Here is a 19974-nt window from a genome sequence, read left to right as displayed (position 1 = left end):
GATGTTACTGAGCTTAAGAAGAGTATTCTGGAAGAAGGACATCGTAGTGGCTTGAGTATTCATCCTGGAGCTACGAAGATGTATCATGATTTGAAAAGGTTATTTTGGTGGCCGGGAATGAAAAGAGAAATTGCAAGTTTTGTGTATTCCTGTTTGACTTGTCAGAAGTCGAAGATTGAGCATCAGAAGCCGTCTGGGCTAATGCAACCGTTGGCTATTCCAGAGTGGAAGTGGGATAGTATCAGTATGGATTTTGTTTCTGGTTTGCCGAGGACAAATAAGAATTTTGAAGCCATTTGGGTGATTGTGGACAGGTTGACAAAGTCGGCTCATTTCATTCCGATCAGAATGGATTATCCGTTAGAGAGATTAGCCGAGTTGTATATTGAGAAGATTGTAAGCTTGCATGGTATTCCGTCGAGTATTGTTTCGGACAGAGATCCTAGATTTACATCGAAGTTTTGGGAAGGTTTGCAGAGGGCTTTGGGAACTAAGCTGAGATTGAGTTCTGCATATCATCCGCAAACTGATGGTCAGACTGAGAGGACGATTCAGTCATTAGAGGATCTTTTGAGAGCTTGTGTTTTGGAAAAAGGAGGTGCTTGGGATTGTTATTTGCCTTGATTGAGTTTACCTACAACAATAGTTTTCATTCGAGCATTGGTATGGCACCATTTGAAGCTTTGTATGGTAGGAGATGTCGGACACCTTTATGTTGGTATGAGTCCGGTGAGAGTGCTGTGGTTGGACCGGAGATTGTTCAACAAACTACGGAAAAGATTAAGATGATTCAGGATAAGATGAGAATTGCTCAGAGTCGTCAGAAGAGTTATCATGACAAGAGGAGGAAGTCACTTGAGTTCCAAGAGGGAGATCATGTGTTTCTTCGTGTCACTCCGATAACTGGTGTTGGTCGAGCTTTGAAGTCGAAGAAGTTGACACCTCGATTCATTGGTCCTTATCAGATTTTGGAGAGGATAGGAGAGGTAGCCTATCGTATCGCTTTACCGCCGTCGCTTGCGAATTTGCATGAGGTTTTTCATGTGTCTCAGTTGAGGAGATACATTCATGATCCGTCGCATATAGTCCAAGTAGATGATGTACAGGTGAGAGATAACCTGACTGTTGAAACATCACCTATGAGGATCGAGGATCGAGAGTTGAAGCAGTTGCGGGGTAAAGAGATTGCCTTGGTGAAGGTAGCTTGGGGAGGACCAGCAGGTGGCAACGTGACTTGGGAACTGGAGAGTAAGATGAAGGAGTCTTATCCAGAGTTGTTCGCTTGAGGTATGTTTTCGAGGACGAAAACTCGTTTAGTGGGGGAGAGTTGTAACACCCCGATAATAATAAAATAATTATTTAAATTGAGTTAATAATGTAATTATTAATTTAATTGAATAATTAGAAATTTATTATTATTTTTTTGGATTATTATTATTTTGGAAAATATATATATGTTGGAATAAGGAAAAGTTCTCATTTGGAAAAGCATTTCACGTGAAAACAGAACAGAGAAGCCTCGTGAGAGAAAAGGGAAAAAGGGCAGAGAAGAGGAGCTGAAGAGCAAAGGTTGGAGAACGAAAACTTGAAGCTCAAAGATTTTGCCGGATTGTTAAGGTAAGGGGGGTTTATCTCGATTAATGGGTATTATGGGAGAATATGTGATGGGTAGTAATAAGCTGTTAATTCGACCCTAATTGAGAATTGTGAATGCTGAAAATTTGTTAGATGAATCGTGTTAGAAGTTGAAATTAAATCGGTAATTGAGTCTGTTGTAATTTTCCGATCGTATAGCTTTTTACGGAATCGGATTCGGAGGTCCGGAAGTCCTCCAATGGCGGAAAATGCGGAGAATTCTGCATTCTGCCTTGAATTAGCGCAGGAACAGCTTCTGTCTTGCGTTAACCGGTTAACCCAGGGTGTTAACCGGTTAACACTGTGTTGGATTATGAATATGTGTTGTTTCGTCTGCGTTAACCGGTTAACCCAGGGTGTTAACCGGTTAACACTGTTGTCATTCTGATATTTGGCTGTTTGTGCTGCGTTAACCGGTTAACCCAGGGCGTTAACCGGTTAACACTGTTAAAAATTGAGACAGAAGGCGTGTTGTGCTGCGTTAACCGGTTAACCCAGGGCGTTAACCGGTTAACGCTGTAGCAGAATGGAAAAATTGTTGTTTTAATTGTTGTGTACCTATGTGAGGGTTGGCCTATGTTGCCTATGGTGTGATAGGGATTAATTCCCGCTGCAGGAGATGTAATATTAGAATGTACTAATATTGTAGTGGTTGTTTGACATAATCTGACATGCTTATGTGATGAAATATTGCTGATGTATATGATGCGGTGAATGTATATATTATACATGATGTTGTGAATGTATGCAGTTGTGAATAGACTATTCGATGGCGTAGAGTGCGAGCATGTGTCTATTCTTGAGTTGTTGTTGATGTTGTATTGCTAGGTGATTAGCATGCGTAGTTTAGCCTTTGGGGCTGTAGCTGATTCCCATGGTGAGGAATTAGTGAGTTGTGAATTGTTGTTGATGTTTGCATACTAGATGATTAGTGTGCATAGTCTAGCCTTTGGGGCTGTAGCTAATTCCCATGGTGAGGAATTAGTGAGTGAGGCATTAGATCTCAATGAGTGGGACTAGTGAGCTCAGTAGCCGTATCTGGAGGGATCGGTGAGCTTGAACTATATGTTCGAGAAGAGTCGGTACCGCATTTCATGGAGTCTCATTGCATAATGAATGCATGGCATAGCCTGAGGGGCTGTAGCTAATTCCCATTGTGAGGAATTAGTGAGTAAATCGTTGTGTTGCGTTGTTGGTGTTGAATATGGTTTGAGGATTTTACATATGATATATAATATTGTTGAATATGATGTTTGGACGGATATTGCCGTTGCTGAATGCGTAGTCTGGTTAGGGTGAATTGATGTGTTATTTACTTAGCATTACATGTCGTTCTATAATGCTTATTATATTGATTGAGGAACTCACCCTTACAACCTATTTTTCAGGTAACGAGAAATGAGTCGAGTAGAAGCTAATGCTTGGAGTCTAGAGTAGTTCTTATGGGTCATGCTCTGATAGATGTAACATCGGGCGGGAACACTTGATTATTATTGTAGTTGTTGTTGAACTAAATTACATGTGATGTTACATGTTTTGCATGATTGAGTTGATCTCTATCTGCTGCGTAACTGTGCAAATACTTTATATTTAAATTAAATAAAAGAGCATGACTGTTATATTGGTTGAATGGTGTGGAATGTTTGTGTGACACCCTTGGTGCACTATTACTCTGATTATATGTTTATTATTTTAAATAATTTTTGGGGTATTTTAGAAGGGTGTTACATGGGGCATCTTTGAAAGATAAGAAGACTTTGAGAAGATTAGCTGGCAACTTCTACCTGAATGGTGATGTGCTTTACAAGAGAAACTTCGATATAGTTTTGCTCAGATACGTGGATAGACACGAAGCAAACTTATTGATGACTGAAGTCACTGAAGGTTCCTTTGGTACTCATTTTAATGGACATACTATGGCAAAGAAGATGTTGAGAGCAGGTTACTATTGACTGATAATGGAATCTAACTGCTGCAAGTTTGTGAAGAAATGCCACAAGTGTCAAATTTATGCAGACAAAATTCATGTTCCTCCGACACTATTTAATTTCATCTCCTCTCCATGGCCCTTCTCCATGTGGGGAATTGATATGATCGGCATGATTGAGCCCAAAGCTTCAAACGAACATCGTTTTATTTTGGTGGCTATTGACTACTTCACAAAGTGGGTTGAAACAACATTGTATGCAAATGTGACAAAGCAAGTTGTTGTGAGGTTTATTAAGAATCGGATTATATGTCAGTATGGTATGCCGAGTAAGATCATTACTGATAATGGATCTAACTTGAATAATAATATGGTGGAAGCTCTTTGCAAAGACTTCAAAATTTTACATCATAATTCTTCTCCCTTCAGACCTAAGATGAATGGGGTTGTTGAAGCTGCAAATAAGAACATCAAGAAGATCATTTAGAAGATGATTGTAACATATAAAGATTGGCATGAGATGCTCTCATTTTCTTTGCATGGGTACCGTATATCCATCCGCACTTCAACATGGGCAACCCCCTTCTCTCTTGTCTATGGTATGGAAGTTGTTCTCCCAGTAGAGGTTGAGATCCCATCATTGTGTGTTTTGATGGAAGCCAAGTTGATAGAAGATGAATGGTGCCAGACCAGATATGACCAGGTGAATTTGATTGAAGAGAAGAGATTGACTGCCATGTTTCATGGTCAGTTATACCAGTAGAGAATGAAGGAGGCTTTTGATAAGAAGGTCAAGCCTCGTGTGTTTAGAGAAGGTAACCTTGTGCTCAAAAAGATTTTATCTTTCAAACCTGATGCTAGGGGCAAATGGACTCCTAATTATGAAGGCCCATATGTTGTTAAGAGAGCCTTTTCAGGCGGTGCTTTGATTCTTGCAACTATGGATGGTGAAGAGTTCACTCGTCTTGTGAACACCGATGCAGTCAAGAATACTTCTACTAAAAAAATAAAAGAACAACTTACTAAGTTGAAAACCCGAAAGGGCGATCCAGACAAAAGTTAGAGACATAAAACAAAAAATTTATCCCGATAGATTGAGTACCCCACCTTAGGGAAATCTAGGCAAAAGTTAGGGATTATGGCAAGTAACTGCATTCGGTTGGTCCTAATCATTGGAGCAATTTGGAGCAAGTCATTTGGATCTGATTCGTCATTCTCAACCAAAACCAAGAGCACAACGGATATTGAAGTAGGTAGGGAGAGTAGTGATCATTGTATTCAATGTAGCATTTTTCCATGTAAATTACCATTTTCAACTTATGTAAAGATCTATGGAGTCTTGTCATTTACAGACTACCATTCTATTAAATAAAGTTGAGCTTTTTATCCAATTATTTCTACTCTTATTTATTTCAGCTAAATATAAGTGAATTTTTATGATGATGATAATTTTGAAATAAATTAATAAATAAAGATCATTTTTCCTAAGAATATAAAAGAAATTACTTTAAGAACAATCGATTTCAGCAAGGAATATCAATAGCAGTCTGAGAACAGGTAAATCTTGATATGTGAAGCCTTGTTGGTCTTCCCCAAGTAGTTGGTTTGGTAATCTTTCCCAAGCAGTTCATCCCCAGTAGAGTGGAGTTGCTAATCGGTCCCTTTTGCAAATCATTTTCCCAGATGAGTTGAAGGCTCACATCCTCAGCAATTTGGCTCAGACCCCGTGCAGAGTTTATCTCCTGTATTCCCCGGCAGAGTCCATCTTCAGATATCGAAGATCTCTGATTCCCGAAAGTTTTTGGCAATGTTTGATTTGGTCCCCTGCGAGGTTGTCCCCCCATTTGATATGGTGTTAACCTAAAATTCCCCACAGAATTGACAAATTAGATATTCAGCAGATTTTTTCTCTCTCTCCAGCCAGGGTTGAATTATTCAGAGCCAGATGATTTATGTTCATCTCTAGCATTTTTCTCCAGTTGGTGTTCCCTCCTTGTTGAGATTAGCCCAGTGTTGTAGTGGTGATTCAAATCTGCGATATTTGTATCCTTCGTGATTGTTTTGTCAGCGTAATCATCAATCATATGCATACATATTCATACATCAGATATTTCATTATGCATTTTTTTATTGCATTTGATTTCATTATTCTGATTCCCTACTTTGGCGATATTATTTCCCTATGTCCTCCTTCAATTGTAGAGTGTCAGCCCCTTAAGCGGAAAGAGTTAAACCTTTCTCATTCCCCACTGAGTTATTTTCTCGTGGATGATTATTATTTCAGTTTTCTTCCTAGTTAATTATCTGGATGGAACCACTCCCTTTGAGTTATATCCTCATTTGGGTTGAGTCCTTGTTTGGCCGTTTTTTTCTAGCTCTTACCTAGATAAATACTTTTCAGTCCCTTGAGAGTCTATTACCCAGTAACTGGTAATATTCCTCTCAATTTTTTAGTACTTTATTTTTTTCCAATACCCGGTAAAATGTAATACTTCCTTTGTTTTCCCCAGCGGATTCGTTTTCACGTTTCCCCAGGCAGTTTATCCTTGTTATGTTCATCTTAGCCGATGACAGATATTCTTCCTTTGCGGTTTTTTACCCAGTAAAAAGGTAGTTGTAATCCCTATTTCATTCCCTAGAGAGTTAGTCCTTGATATGTTCATCTTAACCAATGACGGATTTGCTCCTCTTTGGGGTCTTCTGCCCAGCAACCGGTAGTTGTAAATCCTGCTTCCCCCTGTTGAGTCTATCCTTGATATGTTCATCTTAACCGATGACAGATATTCTCTTGTTTGGTATTCTATCCAGTAACCGATAGATATAATTCATATTTTTCTCTGGCAGTCTATCCTTGATATGTTCATCCTAACCGGTGACAAATATTCTTCCTTTAAGTCTATCCTTGATATGTTCACTTTAACCAGTGACGTATATTCTCTCTTTGGTCTTCTTCCCAGTAACTGGTAGTTGTAAATCCTATTTGATATATTCCCCAGCAGGCTATTTCTTACCCAATAACCGGAAACGAATACACCTTTTTTTTCTCAGCGAGTCATCCTTGATATGTTTACCCTAACCGGTATCGGATGTCCCTCTGTCAGAGTATATCACCTTCCTACCCAGTATCCAGTAATAGATAATATAATTTTGGTACTCCTATGTTGAAGTTCATTCTTCCCCAATTAAGTTTAAGTGCATATTTCCTCAATGAAGTCGCCAATCCCCTGTTTGGTTCGAGTATTTCAGTTTTGTTCTGATTTACCCGTTTCCCCTGCAGATTTTCCTTAGCCCCAACCGAGTCCTTCCATTGATTTATTTTTGTGGAATTTCTCTCGTGTCTCTAACAATTTTCAAGTCGTAGCCTGGCCTACGCACAACTGTTTATCCCCAGAGTCTATGTCCCCCAGTGAGTTTTCCTTATGGAATGCATTTTGCTCCTATGGACTTTCAGTCTTTCAGGATTCTTTTCCTTCGTGGCAATATGTTTCCCACATATATTATTTTAACATTCATATCATATGCACCATGAGGTCTCTTAGGGACTAAAATTTGTTTCTATTGTTGTTATTTAAGTCCATTTTAATGAGCTGATACAAAGATTTTAACCTTCACATCCTCAGTTAAAATATCCTTAAATAGGGGCAGCTGTAAGACCCCAATTTTGACCCTAAGATCCCTCATGCTATCTGTCATACCCCAAAATTGACCCTACCCTTCGCAAGTTCATCTAGGTCATTAACCCTAAGCATTTTCTTATCCTGATAAGCATTCATCTCATATACATATCCATAATATAATAATACATTCCACTTGCATTTGGAAAAAAAGCATAATCATGGATTCAAGGTTTTTACCACACATGGCATTGAGTAAGAGGTGAGCCCTTCATCATGGGTGTATTCATCATGGAGCATAGCTTGAAACCCTAGTTGTTGGGTGTGAGCATCATCAGGATCATTCAAGTCCCTGAAGCCCTGGTTTCTGATCATGGCAGTATCCTCCGTGGTATGTGTATTCAGGGAGGTTGCATCTGATTCGTGTGGTTCATTATAAATGATTCAGTTGTTTGTTCATGATCCGTGGTTCTGATTCATTGGTTAGAATCCATTTCAGATGTTATAATTTGTTGCTTGATTAAGTATCAGTTGGTTGGTTTGGCATGATTGAACTTCAAGTTCTGGATTGACATGTTTCATTTGATTTAAGAACATTGGACTTTCCAGTCATATCCATATTCAATCATGGTGCATTCATGTTTATAGTTGGTTAAGACCTCGGTTTGTTTTTAGTTCTTTGGATAATCGGTTCACAATAGTCTCAATTCATCTGTGCATTGCATTATCATCATGGTCCATTTTCATTTTCCCATAAGGAAGTACACATTTTTACCTAAGTTGACTTTTGATCAACTGTTGACCAAAGTCAATCATCTAACCAAAGTCCATTTTTTAATCATCTTCATATTTTAAAACCATTCATACATTCATTTTCAATTCCATAAACATTGAACAAGTATAACCATTTTTTTCCAAGAGAACCATTGCATTACACAACCATTTTCAATTTCAATTCCAATTTAAAGCATTACCATTCTAATTCCAAAATTCAATCATTTAATACAACTATCTCATACAACTTTCAATTCCAAAATTGCATACATTTATCTTCAATTACATTCATAAATTCATGGAACCATTTCAATATATTCCAATTCAACTTATACATTTTCACATTTAACCAATTCATTTTTTCACAATTTCAATTCCAAAGTTACATTACAAAGTCCCAATATTCTACATGACATTATAACATTTCAAAAAAAACTACAAAGCATGGTTCAAATTCCATCAATAAGCATTCCATTTCATATTCCAAGTAGCTTCATAGCCAATGCATTGATCCAATTCCAAACCATGTCCATAATCTACAAACTGTCCAAACCTTCAAAAGACGGAAGCATAATAAAAACCACCAAGAATTGCTCAAAGTGAGAAGGAGGAGTATAACATAATTGGAGGTAACTTCAAAGAGGGAATTCACTGCAACCTGGAGGGTTCACATTTGGCCAGTCTTCATTCACCCTTCATTTGAACCTTCAAATAACCCCCTTCTGCACTCTTCATAACCACCATATAACGGAACCCTTCCACAATTTTCACCAACTCAACTGCAATATAACTAACTATCTAACAAAATTTCACAAATAAAAGAAAACTCACCAAGAGCTTCCGTCGAGAAGGATATTAAAAGCGATCGTGAGGACCGGCAGCAGGACCAAACAGAAAACCTGCAGGAAGTGAACTTCCAAATTCAAAAAGAACTAACCAAAGATCCCAACCGAAATTCCATCTCATCCTTTAACAGAACCTCATGACAGTTTCTTTTCTAACTTACTTTTCAACCACCTTGTTCCAACTGATAACAAAACCTCTCCAATTTTCTTCAACCTGCAAACATAATAGAAATAGAATTAACCATCTTCCCTAACAAATTCATAATAGATTCTAATTTCAACTTCTAACCGACTCTTCAACCATCCTAATTGACATAACCGAACTTAAAAAGTGGAACCAAAAGCCTAACAGAATTCTTCTCTTCCTCTTCAATCAACAACAATCCCTTCAATAAAAACTCGATAACAGAACCGAAATCGATATATAACAGCTCTCAACAACCAATTCTCAAGAACCAACTCCCTTCAAACCATCACCATCACCCTATAACAATCACAGAAAAAACCCTGCAAAAAGAGTCTATTCAATCTCCTTCTTCAACTTTCTCGACAACCTTTCACAATCTCACCAATCACCACCCCAATTTCTTCACCTTCTAACGAACTTCACTTCCAAAAACCTTCGATACCTTCCAGAAACAACACCCTGCATAATTTACAAAATCAGAACTCAAAACTCACACAGAGGCCGCAACAGGAAAAGTTAGAAATGGAATCGAGAAAAGGAAAATGAAGATCGGTGAAATAGAGAGAAGGAAGAGAGAGCAAACTCACTACAATGAAGGAGAGCTTTATTTCCGTCCATCTTTGATTCGCCGGGGAAATTTAAAAGGGATCCTATTCATTCCGCAGAATGATAACTCAGTTATCCATCACGCCGAATTCCATAATACACAGCGATTGAAGCGCAACGATCGTCAAACATCGCAATCGAGCATCAACGTTGCGACGACGAAAACGCTCGGTTCCCTTTCCTTCAAATATTCCCATTTTGTATCTAAATCGTCTGATATACTCACGTTCTTGTTTCGCCGATGGAGGTTGGGGTCGATTCTTTGAATCATCTGTTTGGTCGCATGTCGGTTTGCGTGTGCGGAGATGGAGTTAGGATTCTGATAAGGATGAAGGTGGTGCGTTTAACATGTATGAGATGAAAGGCGTTCTTCGTTCTAAAACGAAACCTCTTCAGAAGGATTCTTGATTCGTAGTGAGCCGTAGGGGCAGAAAATTTTACTTGTACCCTACAGTTAGTCCCATACCCCTACAAAATTTTAAAAATTCTCATTCTATCTTTAATTGGTTTTAACCAATTTACCATTTCATTTTTACCTTTCAGTTGAAAATTTCAGAAATTACACTTTCACACCCCTCATACCGGAACTCCCGCAAAAAGACTTGCGGTATGTATTTTTCCCAAATCGGAAGACTTAAAGAATGACTTCCGGAACATACAAAAAAGCAAACCGGAACACTTCATGAAAGAGTTCCGGTTCAATTAAAAAAAATTTACAAAACCGGAACACTTCTTGAAAGAGTTCCGGTGAACAAATTTTACATACCGGAACTCTTTGGAGAAGTGTTCCGGTATGTATTATATGTGTTCCGAAAGTCTTTCAAGAATTCTTCCGATTCGCTATTTTATTTTTTTAATTTTTTAATTTTTTTAATTTTTATTTTTTTTTATTTTTTTATTTTATTTTGCAGGAATGGAAAATCTTCCCCAAATATGTGTAGATACTACTTATGCGTTTATGACGACGAAAAGATTTGGTACACGAGAAGAGGTTATCAAATGGATTAAAGAGGTTGGAATCAACAATAAAGTAACTGTTATTATCAGTCGTTCAGATACTGAAACGGGGAAGAGAGGGAGAAGTAACAAAATAATATTTGGTTGTGATAAAGGTGGGAAACACAAGATTAGTGATAGTGGTACCCAAAGTGCGTCGAAGAAATGTGGATGTCCATTTAAAATCAGGTCGACTCCGGCGAAAGATGGATCTGGTTGGAAGATTGATGTAAAATGTGCGTTACATAATCATGGTTTACCGGATAGATTAGAAGGTCATTCGTTTATTGGTAGGTTGACCACAGATGAGAAGCAACATGTCGCTGATTTGGCAAAGAGAGATGTAGCACCTAGACACATATTGCTTTCCTTGCAAGACAATTATCCTGAGAATGTCACTCGGATTACGCAAGTATACAAGCATAAGAGTGTGATACAAAAAGAGATAAGAGGTCCTAGGAGTGAGATACAACATTTGTTTAAGCTTATTGAGGATGCAGGATATGTGTATTGGAGTAGAAAAAAGGATGACTCGGAAGTGGTGAGAGAGATATTTTGGGCACATCCTGATTCAGTTAAGTTGTTGAATATATTTCCGATTGTGTTAGTTATGGATAGCACCTACAAGACAAACAAATATAGACAACGTTTGTTTGAAATTGTTGGCATGACATCGACGGAGTTGACTTTTGCTGTTGGATTTGCGTATATGGAGTCTGAGCAAACAGAGAATTTTTGCTGGGTATTGGAGAAATTAAAAGAGTTGTTTGTGAAGAAAGACATGTGTCCACAAGTGATTTTGACAGATAGAGATCTTGCTTTGATGAAAGCAATTGAAGTTGTGTTTCCTAGCTCGATTAATTTGCTATGTAGATTTCACATTAACAAAAACGTTGGTGCCAAATGCAAACAACATGTGGTGAATGACCTGCAAAAGACGATAGACACATTATGGATGGAAGTTGTCTGGGCTAGTGATGAGGTTGAGTATGGTCAGCGGTTTCATCAACTTGAGCAAGCATGTGTTGATTATAGTGGATTTATTAATTATGTGAATGATACATGGTTGACTCCACATAGGCATAGATTTGTTGGAGCATGGATTAATCGAGTGCTACATTTGGGTAACACAACGACTAATCGGTACGTCTTATAATTTTGTATGTGTTATTTTTATATCTGATATTATTTCTATGTATTTTTTATGTGTTATTTTCAATATTTTTAGGGTTGAATCTGCTCATTGGAAGTTAAAGCAAATGTTAGGAAACAGTATAGGTGACATGGTCAAATGTTGGGAAGCAATGAATAACAACTTGAGGTTACAACTGGGAAACATTAGAGCTTCTTTTCAAAAGAGTTTTTACGAAGTTGAGCACGCGCACGTAAGTCCCTTTTATGGTTATTTGCGTGGTTCCGTATCTCGAGCTACTTTGAGACGTATTGCTGAAGAGTTATTGAGAGTTGATTATGTTGGAACTAACAGGCAAATATGTGGTTGTACTCTTAGAACATCTTATGGGTTATCTTGTGCTTGTGAGTTAGGAAGATACAGAGTAGGTGGTATACCGATACCCATTGATGTTGTTCATGTTCATTGGAGGAAACTAACTATGGAAGTTGAGTTAGAGGTAGGTGAAGATGATGGATCAGAGGTGGATATGACTTCTGCAATGGATGAGTTGTGGAGACGATTTAGGTCATTAGATGTTATTGGGAAAAGGGCATTAAAGAGTAGGGTATGTGAACTAGCATACCCAACAATGACAACATTGTGTCCACCACCTGAGAAAATAAAAACCAAAGGAGGAGTGAAGAAGAAAGGGAAAAAACCAGCAGATTATGATGTTTATAGGGACCCTTCGTATCATGAGTATGTTGATAAGGCATCTCAATCTTCACAAAGACAATCTCAATCTTCACAAAGGCAATCTCAACCATCACAGACTTCGAAGAAGATCAAATTATCAAAGAAGCAACCACAATTCATTCTTCAATTTCCTGAACTGATCACAGCGATAACACTCTGATGGTAACTAATCCAATCAACATCAATATCTGTCGCCATCATACAATCCAGAGGTGGGGATGGAACATACTGCCTATATCCGAACTGACGTAAACATCTATCAGGCAAGTATGGGACAACTGTTTCACCCCACTTCAAACAACCCCTATAAAGACATATCTCATCAAATACACACCATGCTCTATGATCCTCAAATGGTCGCCATATGACGTCGGCAGGTGTCAGCTCGTCAAAATAGGTCGTAAATCATCGACCTTCAGGACTCCCTGCCTATACGACCATCTCATCGCTCGGGGAAGACCACAGTTATCAGCAGGTTTCCAATTCTCCCCTCTTTTTCCAACAGTTGGAAAGTACTCATGAATCCAACACTGTTACAAAATACAAACATAATAAATAAAACAAATTAAGTTAACATATTTTATAAAATGAATCCAACACTTAATTAACAAAATTAAATTATATACCTGTAGAAGAGTAGGATATCCACCGAGCTGTTTGCAACTGTACATGGACGCATCTCCAAGATATCGGTAGAGGGTAACTAGTGCAGCTGCTCCCCAACTATATCCTGAACATCCATCCAAGTCCCTAAACAGAAGGAGGTATCGTGCCTCTACAAGTGTAAAGGTCTTATCAGCAAATATGGTGGAACCCACCAACATCAATAGATATGCTCTAGTCTCATATGCCCAGCTGGAAGCAGCTCTATGATGTACGAATAAATCATATAACCACTCCAACTTGTAATACGACCCCCTGCAGCTACGAACATGTGACTGTGCCTGACCCTGTGACACTCCTAGGTAGTCAACAGCAAGTTCAACAGCTAGCTCTTCAGTCACATCCTGAGGACTCCAGAAGATACCTCTGATGGGCAAGTGAAGTAGACATGAGACATCATCTAAAGTAATGCTCATTTCACCAAACGGCATGTGAAATGAAGATGTCTCTAGATGCCATCTTTCCACAAATGCAGAGACAAGATTTGTGTCTATCTTGTTCAGACTCGTTCTCTGCAGTGAAGATAAACCGGATCTAGATACCCAACTCTCCATCTGTGGTGGAAGAGCCAATGGAACTCTAGAAGTCAACTTCAGTCGATGTCCGGCAACCTTCAACTCTTTCTTTGGACCTCTTTCCTAAAAACAATTAAAACACATATTAGAAAACAAATTATGAAATATTCAACTATTATTCATTTTCAAATATAGCCCGTTTACTTACCTCACCGAACCATATATGTCGAGCAACATGATGCTCGTACTTCACCAAAAGAGACGTATTGTACGGCCCTCCTGGATATCCAGCCGGCTCAGCTGCAGCTGCAGATGAAGATGCACCCCGGTCTAACATGCGGACTGGAATCCGGCCATCTGCACCTCGTCTTCGAACCACTGCAAAAAAAAAAAAAATTAAAAAAAAAAAAAAATTAAAAAAAAAATTACGTACCGGAACACTTCAAAGAAGAGTTTCGGTTAGTAAAAAACAAAAAAGCCTTCTGGAACACTTTCTTAAAGAGTTCCGGTATACATCATCCAAACCGGAAGTCTTTAAGAAAGACTTCTGGTATACAACTATCCAAACCGAAAGACTTTCTAAAAGACTTCCGATTCAGTGCCCCTTAAATGCAACAAACCGGAACTCTTTAGAGAAGTGTTCCGGTATACAATTAATGAACCAGAAGACTTACTCTGAGTGTTCCGGTTTACAATGCAAAAAAGCCAAATATTTGTCTTCTACGGAAGTCTTCAACGAAAATGGTAAAAAAAATTGAAATGGAAAATATACCCTATTTATATGAGGGTATTTTGGTCAAAAAAATTTTAATGTAGGGGTGTGGGTACAATTGTAGGGGTACAGGGTAAAATTTTCGTCGGGGCAATCTGAAAACCCGGTTCTTCGAAATATTTTGAGGGAGATATGGGCCTTTGGCCCAAGCATAAAAAAAGGGCATTCATTTCCTACACCTCCAATCCCATTCCACACACCCCTGGCTCACGTTTATGTTTATTCCCTTAATTCTTCTTTAATATATGATTAACCCTTGATTAAATTGCTAATTCCAGGTTTTTTTTCCTTATTAATCTTGGTGTTGGATTTTTAATCCATGTTTGATTTAGTTAATTTCTTGACTTTAGATATTAGGAATTAATTCATTTTTTTGATTGATTAGTTAATTAGATTCAATTAGGTGATTAGTTAGTCCACAATTAGGTTTAATCTTTTTAAATTAGATTTAGTTGTTTCTTAATTTTCCAGAATTGATTCTTAAATGATTAACCACATCGTGATTAGGATTCTTAGTCATTAGGTTTTTGATATTTCTCTTTGTGTATTTTTGTTGGATTAATATGGTTAATGGTTGATTTTACCATGATTTTCCCATTCGGTTAATTTTTGCTCAATTTGACTTTTGTATGATGATTTCCATGTCCATTTAGGTAGATTTAATTCTTGAATTTGGATTGTGAACTTTTTATTTGATTGATTGTGATCCTAATTCATGTTTAGGTAGATTTTGAATTTTAGAATTAACGTTCACTTTAATTGTCCATTTAATTGATTCTGTGGTTTATGATCGTATTGTAAATTGAAAATCTCATTTCAATTTAGGTGATGAATACTTTTTATGTCTAATTTCATTTGCCATGATCATAGGATATATCTTTGATTGTTTTTCATTGATTAATCCATTACCTTTTGAATCGATTTTAACCATTGAGCATGCTTACATATTGTTGCATCATTCTCATTCATTTGACTTAATCTCATGCTAACCCGTTTGTTGCCTTATGTCTCCGCATGTGACATTGGGATTCAAGCTCACTCCTAGATAGACATGCTTATAACCTATTCATTAGCCTTGTATTGTTTAACGTACCACGCCACTTGTATGCTTTAGGCATGGTACGTAGTTTAATAGTTTGTAACATGTATTTTCCTTTCATTCCCTTATGTTGTATTGTGTGGATCCATCCTCCCGTTGTGAGTCAAATGTTCCCCCACCCCATAATCATGTAATAGCGTAGATTTATTGCTTTCTAGTTAGTTCACCATGCATGATAATAAAAAGAAAAGATAGAATACAAAACGATAAACTAAAGCATTTCGAAAGAAATAAACGGTACTTGGTTCAATGTCAAGTTGTTTTCCGAATAAAACTCACACCATTGCAACGTGAATACTTGATTCAATGTCAAGTATCTCCCATCCACCCCATGATCCATTCTATCATCTCTTCTCCATTCTCTTCTCAACCTTATTCTATCTCTTACCTCCATTCTCTTCTCAACCTCATTCTATCTCTTACCTCCATTCTTCACACACTTTTCATAATAAATTCAAACACTTGATCCAACATCAAGTTCCTTTTTCAAAACATTTTCATAACAAATTGGAATGCAAAATGGGGTGTACGTGTTTGTACACAACATTCAAGTAATTGGGTTGTCATCCGTACCTAGCCTGAGGACCTGACACTTGACTTTCCCCCTTTAAAACATATAATGATTCAAATAGTTTAGATCTAGGTGCTATGGGGAATAAAAAGAGTAACTAAGACTCCATTGTCCTCTCAATTCCCAAGTACTCTGACCGTTGACCGTACTTAGTCAAGGGTCAGATACTTGTCTCTCTCTAAGTTCCAATTATTAGACTTTCCAAACTCTTTTGACAATTTAAATCTCTTTTTTGGATGAAAAAGAGTGGTTAGGACAACACTGTCCTCTCAACTCTCGAGTTATTGGACCATTTACTTGTATCTAGCCAAGGGTCTGATGCATGTCTCCGTACATAAAATCAACCCCAACAAATCAAATCATCTTTTGCCTTAGGGCACACTTCAAAAACCTTTCAGTAAGAACGTGTTACTTCCGTTCTACTGTGAACGACGCTTAAGCCTCCATGTGTGAGCAAGTAATGTTTAACTGCTAGAGTGCGAACCAAGCGTATCCACTTTACCGCAAACAAGCAAATACTTTCCGCTCCCATGACAAAGTATACAAGCAAGTGAACAGTAGCACGCGAACGTCAATACCGTTCAATAAAAACAACCAAACAAATGTTCTTTTCGTGAGCCGAACTACGAAGCTCTGACTTCCTTATTGCATGTATGAGGATACGTAGGCACAAAGGCCAAAATCCTTGGCAAGCACTCTAACTTAAAACTTATTTTCTCTCACACTAACTTAAAACTTATTTTCTCTCAAACTAATTTAAAACTTATTTTCTCCGCCATCTCATTCTTTCATCTCATCCCTATAGCAAGCAACATACAGATAAACAACATCCATACACATTTGATACGAGCAAGTGGTTCCCATGGAGTACCATGAATATGAGGGGTGCTAATACCTTCCCCTTGCATAACCGACTTCCGAATCCGCTCTTGGTTGCGATACCATTTCTCTCATTTGGGGTTTTATCTCTATTTTCCCTTTCCTTTCCAACGATATCATCTCAAAGTACTATATAAAGGCCTTATCACAACACTTCGATCTACAACTCTCAATACACAACATATGTTCATATCTCTCATTGTAATATTCATTATGCACACAAGAGTTGTTGCTCATATTGTATGGTCATTGTTTCATTGTTCTTAAACGTGTGTTTATGCTATTTACCTAGAAGCATCTAGTCAAACACTTGTATTCCAAAAAATCTTTGTAATTCCTCAAGTGACTTGTTTAGATCTGTATACTTGAGAGGGCTAAGAGGTTGTTAAACTCTTAGGCATTTTTGTATTCTATTGAGATTATTAGATTAAGTCCTTATTGAAGGCGAAATCACCTTGGTCGGGTGGACTGGAGTAGCTTTGATTTTCAAGCGAACCAGGTTAAACTCCTTATGTTGTTAGAATTTTTTTGTGTGTGTGGTGTTGCAAAAAGTTTTTGATTGCTATGAAAATAATTCAAACCCCCATTTCTTGTTTTTCTCTACCTTCAGGCTCGACACTTTTTATATTATAACCGATATTTCCGTGCACTTACGGACCTATTAGGTGCGAATTCTAACGCGAGTGTGTGAATTCTAATGCAATGGCACGAATTGTAACACAAGGTCACAAATTTTAATGAAAGGTTGCGTATTCTAACGCAAGTTCATGAATTGTAACGCGAAGTCGTGAATTGTAACACAAGGTCGCGAATTATAACGTGAGGTTGTGAGTTCTAACTAAAGTTCATGAATTCTAACGCGAGGTCACGAGTTTTAATGCGAGGTCGCGAGTTCTAACTCGCAAAGACGTAACACAAAGAAACAAGAAGGAATTCATCATGCATACACAAGTCGCAAACAATATCCATTCATCACAATCGAAACAGAAAGCAAAAACCAAAGCTAACATGCAAAAAGGCATCCCACACGAATTAGCTCGCAAGGACGCGTCACATAACATAGAGGCGTCACAGGCAAATTTGTTATGCAAGGACACGTCACTTAACACAATGGTGCGTTACGTAACACAAAGTTGTCGACAATTTGATACTAAAATACATACTCTTTCCGTCTCATAAAAAATATCTTATTTGAAAAATTCACGGTTCTTAAGGAAATGATTGGATGTATTGATTTTGATGATAAAACTAATACCATTTACTAGAATATCCCTATTAATTGTAGTTAAAAGAGTGGTTGGATAAAGTGAAAGTTAATAAATAAGGGTAAGATAGTGAAAAAATAATAATAAATATTATATTGATATTGTAAAAGGACAATTATTTTGAGACATAGAAAAAATATAAATGAGACACTTTTTATGAGACGGAGGGAGTAGTACCAAAAGCATTCATATATACACACAGGTTAGGCACGCAATACCAAAACAAATTGGTGTCGAACCTGCCTAACGCACCAGATCTGATTTTGATTTCAAAAAACTGAAATCATCCGCACAAAACAACACAAATATTTACATCATTATAGAATTTTAATCGAAACAGTCCAACAACAGCCTAGCAAAGTCACAACAAAAATATGTGAATGTGATCAATGTTTGAATCGAAGTGCAAAACCAACAGCATCTAACATGAAATCCACAATACAAAATATCTTAAACAATTAAGCCACAAATACTTCAAATATCTTACTCGCAATAGCACCGAAATACTCACATAAACGAAAACGAGTTGAATACTAGTTGAAGCGATTATGGCGACATCTAAGCTGAACAAAGTGAAATTGAAGCTTGGAGTATTGTGGTTGGAGATGCTCACAGATTCTGCGAATGAAGGTGATGGAGCAAAATCCGGCGAAGGTGTTGTAACTTGAGGTTGTTGTTATTGGAAGTGACGGTCGAAATTTGAGAGGCCGACGAAACAGAGAGATGATTAGGGTGGTGGTTCAACCTGAAGGTTATGGAGGAGCTCGAAGTTGTGGCCGATAATGATGTTGAGAGGGAAACCGGATATGAAGAAGATGATGGCTGGAATTTTGTGTGGCTAGTGGATGGTGGTCCTGTGTTGTGAGATGATGTCGGTGGAAGAAGTTTGCTAGTGGCACGATTTGAAGGAGGCAGATATGTTGTGGTTTGATGGTGGTTTGTTTTGTCGGAAGTGAGTTTGGGTGGTTTACGAAGAAGCGGGGTAGTGGTGAAGGTATTTGTGATGAACGGAGATTGAGTGATGTAGGACGAGTGAGTAACTTGAATAGGTGGTGTAGGAAAAAGAAGAAGGAATATCCTTCTTCAAACTTCTCTTTTTTGTTTCCTTTTTTTATTTTTGTTTCTGATGGAAATGGCTAATGGATGGATTGGGCGGCTGAGTCCTTCTTCCACGGGCCAATAGTTAACTTATATACTAATCATTTAGGGTTTACAATTTTATTTAATGTCAATTCCACCCTTCTGCATTATTGTGTAACAAAATGAGTTTCAACTTGATGAAATAATATCACCCAAATTTTAATAAATCAACTCAATTAATTTACTTTTATCTCTATTTATTTAACATTATTTATTTTAATAAATAAATGAAATAAAAAGGAATTAAATCGAGCAAAACACGGATCCGCAAACATGTGAAAAAACAAATTAATGCACTAAAATAATCTACGCGCAATATAGTTCAATAAAATAGGCAGTCACAAATCAAATATTGCAGTTAAAAATATCCTGGTGAAATGGCCCAAACTGATCAAAATGCGAACGCGCGAAATGCAAAAAAAAATCGAATGAACATGCCAAACTAAATTACGCGTAATGTAGTTCAGTAAAACAGATCGTTGCAAGCCCAAACCTGAAAAAACTGTTCTATGATTTTAGACGCGGTTAAGAAATCGATTCAACCGGTTTGTCTACAAGACTGAAATTTTATTATGGACAAAACAAAGTATAATTGGTTACTTGGAAATTTAAAATG

General features: G+C 37.5%; 1 long non-coding RNA gene across 2 annotated transcripts; it reads right to left on the bottom strand.

Moving 5' to 3' along the window:
- Nucleotides 1–8232: 8232 nt before the first annotated feature.
- Nucleotides 8233–10041, bottom strand: LOC127127610 (uncharacterized). Of its 2 annotated transcripts, XR_007805379.1 has the most exons (3): nucleotides 9570–10020; nucleotides 8957–9441; nucleotides 8233–8849 (listed from the first exon to the last, which is right to left on the bottom strand). It is a non-coding gene; the product is annotated as an uncharacterized LOC127127610 (long non-coding RNA). The 2 variants fall into 2 exon arrangements; XR_007805378.1 differs by having other exon boundaries at nucleotides 8233–9441; nucleotides 9570–10041.
- Nucleotides 10042–19974: the final 9933 nt, after the last annotated feature.

The sequence above is a fragment of the Lathyrus oleraceus genome, chromosome 3, assembly GCF_024323335.1.
Source record: "Lathyrus oleraceus cultivar Zhongwan6 chromosome 3, CAAS_Psat_ZW6_1.0, whole genome shotgun sequence".
Classification (NCBI taxonomy): domain Eukaryota; kingdom Viridiplantae; phylum Streptophyta; class Magnoliopsida; order Fabales; family Fabaceae; genus Lathyrus; species Lathyrus oleraceus.
Note: the sequence above shows the minus strand (reverse complement) of the source record. Positions and strands in the feature narration are given on the sequence as shown.